This window comes from Acyrthosiphon pisum, chromosome A1 (genome assembly GCF_005508785.2).
Source record: "Acyrthosiphon pisum isolate AL4f chromosome A1, pea_aphid_22Mar2018_4r6ur, whole genome shotgun sequence".
NCBI classification, from domain to species: domain Eukaryota; kingdom Metazoa; phylum Arthropoda; class Insecta; order Hemiptera; family Aphididae; genus Acyrthosiphon; species Acyrthosiphon pisum.
In genome coordinates this window covers 85,987,062-85,991,681 of record NC_042494.1, presented here as the reverse complement: position 1 = coordinate 85,991,681, position 4,620 = coordinate 85,987,062, and positions in this window count along the sequence as shown.

Genomic DNA, 4,620 nt, shown 5'->3' with positions numbered 1-4,620 from the left:
CCCCCCCACTCGGCAATATTTGATTTTCAGTCGGCAAAATGGAATTTATTTTCACCTGAATGAAACCAATTTTTTTAAGACGAGGAAAGGAAAATTAAATAAATTGTTTAAATGTTAATATTGTTGTAAGTCAATATGTTCGTAATGGGTTATGGAGCGGATTGGCAAAAGTATAGCGAGACCGTGAGAATCGGAAGGCGTCACAAGATAAAAACCTAATAAACGGCTCATAACATAACACCCATACTTATAACGCATAATATATTAATATGATTGATTAAGTAAATAATATTTACAGTAGATAATCGATATACCGTCTATTTCTGTCATCCGTCATCGCATTTAAGCAATGCGGGCATGCGGCGAAGCACAGTGTTTTAAAATCGAAAAAAGCTGGAATAAAGTCTATTAAAAAAAATTGTTTTTAAATTAAAATTATTGCAACTTTTAAGTAGGTATATTACTTGTTGAATAGTGTATTACAAAAAATTCTCAAAAAAATAAAATTCTCATTGATAAAATCACTATTTTAAGTTGAAAAAGAACGGAATTTAGAAAATGTTTAATAAATTATCACAGTTTGTGTATCATTAATAAGTAAATTCTAATACCATGATTCTGAACAAAGTTGTTAAATATTATATATTATATAGTGTATAGGTAATTAAAGGTTTGTATATACATTTATTTTTGTCAACAACAGTTTTATATTCTATAATAAATATAAAGTTCAATAATGATATCAGCAATATTAGTCATTAAAATAAAGAAAATAAGAGATTTAGATAGACTTATCCCCTGGGTTCTCCATCCATTTTCATATTTTTATGATAGCTTTCAATCTCTGCATTAATATAGTGTAGAATTTGGTTGCACATATCTGCTCCATTCTTAGTTACATACGACCAGGGCCGTATTAAGGGACAATGTATGGGGGAGCAAACATAAATATGACGCCCTTAATTCAGTATACGCCTTTTTTTACAAGTAAATAACAATAAAACAAAATTTCTCGCTACGCTCGAACAAGCACACTGACAATATCTGTAAACAGCTCAAAAATAGTCAAATTATTTTCAAAATTGTATAGTGTATAGAAAATGCGAATATAAACAATGAACGAAATTTCCAAATATCTCCAATCATTCGTTTTTTAATTACAACAAAATAAGAAAATCGGGTGAATATCAATAATGTTGTAAAAATATGAATTTCAAACGCTCATAAAAATTTAATTTGACTTTCTTGTAGACATTTTTTTTTGATTAAGGTAGACAAACTCAAGAGGAATCTTGTATTACATTAATTTAATTTTGAATTTCTAACAACAAAATAATTTGCAAATTTTCGTAATTTTCGTAATTTTTACGTATTTTGTCAATATTTGAACTTTAAATGCTTATAAAAAAAATTGTGACTATGGATTTTAAATTATTTTTATCTGCCTTTGAAACAATATAGGTACTAGGAGCCATCTATTAAATTTTCAAGTTTTTTTAACCAACAAATAACATTTTATTGATATTTATTGAAAAAAAAACTAAAAAAATGGAAACTGAAAATGTCCGTAAACAACTCAAAATAGGTCAAAATATTTGAAAAATGTTATGGTGTATAGAAAATGTTAATATAAACATTCATTCAAAATCGCATGTACCTACGGTCATTTGTTTAAGAATTACACCAAAAACCAAAATCGATTTTTTTGAAATCGATTTTTCCTTAATTTTTCTTTTGTTTTTCACGGCGCTTTTGGAAACTATTGGGAATTCACTTTGCTATCAGAAAAGATACTGTTGAAGAAAATCTGAGCATTTTTACTGTCCTAAAAGGCGATGACAGACACAAAAATAAACATATCATTGTAAAATCAATACATTCTACGCTCCGCTCAGAATCTAAAATAGTTCGATTAGTACGTAGGTACTAGGTATTACAAGAACAAGGTCCATAAACGACGTTCTCTTCCAATAAGTACCTAATAGTTCTAATATTAGATTCCATTACGATTTTAAATATTCCGACAATTATTGACATCGTAAATTCGTAAAAGTAATAATTATTCTACTATTATTATTCTACTAAATATTTTATTTTTATTATATTACAAAAGACATTATGTTATTTTTTTGCCGCCCTCAAATATTTGGCCGCCCCTGCCCGCTGCCGCCTGGAGCAACTGCTCCTTCCCCCCCCCCCTTGATGCGCCCCTGGAGATTCCATTTAAATGGTCGGTGTAACGAATTATCCAGTTGTTAAACAGATAGCTTTCAAAAAGCATAACAAAATCAAAAACGACAAAAACCATACAAAATTTGCTTTATCAAATAATCATAGATTTTAAATTATGATAACGAATTATTAACATGTGTAACCACGGTTCCGGTTGTAGATGGTTACCACTTCTTCCAATGAATATTTGTTCCAAACATGAAAATTATACTATGGGAGAAAAGTCCATTGGAACAAATATATTTTGGAAGAAACATTTATTGGAATAAATATAGATTGGAAAAAAGTGTGTAGGAACAAATATATTATTGACCATTTGTTGATTGGAATAAATATACATTGGAACAAGTGTTTTTGGCATATATATTGGTTGGCACCATGATCCGTTGAAACAAAAAAATTTGGAACAAAAGTAAAATGTGAATATTTATATAGTTGGAGCAAATATAATTTGGAACAACAATTTTGTGGAACAAAAGGTAGCGATCCGTCTACAATTTGGTTTTAAGACTTCTACAGTTCTACCCAGTACCCAATACCTATGTTGCCATTTCACATACTTAATACAAACTGAGTAGTAACTCAGTTACTAAATTATAGGCGTGTTTACGGGAAGGGCCGGGTTGCCCCCCTCCCCCCCCCCCCCGGCAGACTATGGCTCCAACAAAATCATGCCAGGATAAAATAAAAGTCGTGTGTACCCTGCAGTACCTATAGATTTTGATTAATTGTCATTTTTTTAGTCACGCATTTATTAATTAGTGATTATATGATCATTATAATATTATGTTCATCAATTCTTTATAACTACGAGTACCTACATAACCATTGAACTATATGTTATCATATAGTTCAATGTACATAACATGCAATGGTACTGTTGTGCCCATCACGATTTAAGATATCTTAAATCGTGGTGCCCATTTACCAGGTCTTGCGCTGTGATATCACAGATTAAATACAATTTTATCTAACCAGTGATAATATTGTTTTATCAGCTGAAAATAATTTCAAAAATGTGTTCAGATATTTTACGACTTGTTAAAATTATTTAAATTTTGTCGGAAACTCAAATTATTTATTACTGATTAGTTAACAGTTTTAGAAATTGTATATTGTTTACCTTGTAAAGTGGATGGGAAAGAAGTATTTTTATTGTTTTGACAATGGTTATACTTTTTGATCATAATTAAAAAATATTCCTACCATTGTGAATATTGTAGCATAAAAAATGAATGTTTCTTCATGTCTCAAAAAAAAAAAATAGGCCTCATAATTTAAAAATGTGTTATGCACCTTCAGCCACCAAAGTCTGAACACGTCTATGATTTAAATACAGTACAATATTTTGATCTTAGTTTATATTATATTATGGATGGATCTAATTTTGCTAATGATTTAATTTCACGAAGTACACGGTTTCTAGATTCTCCTCTAATATAAATAAATAATATTATAAAAATGTTTCATGTGCAGACACTACCTATTGGCTATTATTATATACAGTATTGAATATTTGAGTATTTAATAATTATTATTAATTACTATACGTTTACACGGTAGTTTATTAATAGTAATATGTAACCTTCTATAGTTCTATATAGTATTACTACTATCATCTTACTGTAATGGTAAAAGTATCATTTTAATAGCATAGTGGAAGTCATCAATTTTATTTCGAGCCTCTAATATAATTCCAAAACCCCATTTTCCTAATCACATAATCAATGGATTGGTTCAAAACCTTGTAAATATCGTGATTTAAACTTTACTAGGTAATAAATGTAATTTATTGTCTTTGAACAATAGTACAATAATGTATAATTAAAATTCAACAATAAATAAAAATAGAATACTATTGTAAATAAGTTACTCTACTCGACGTGAAATAAAATAAATATTAGATCCACATTTTGCATTTTGCTTAAACACTGCAGTGCTCGAATTGGGGGGGTGCGCAGGGGGACGGAGCTCCTCTACTGTTTTAATTTTTTTTTTGCGTACCCCAACTATTTTTTTTTTACTTGGACGGGGGGCGGACCAAACTAATGTCCAAAATAATTTTTATTAAAATTTGGAGTGGATTTAAATTGTTTTGTCAAAGATAAACCTAATGAATACCTAGGTAGTAACTTTACATTTTTTAATATAAAAATATTTTTCATCCTATTTATGGTTTTGAATAGTAATGTTTAACCTTTTTGACTCGCGATTCACTGTTTTTGTAACTCGTGTCACCTTTGTAGGCATAAAAAAAAAAATACTAAGCTGCTAGTTTTGCGTAATTTCCCGTGCATAAAGTACCCAAAACATTTCCAAATAAGTTTCATTAAACATTTGTTTAAGTTTGGAATCACAAGTAAGCTCAATTTATTGATTTTACCAGAC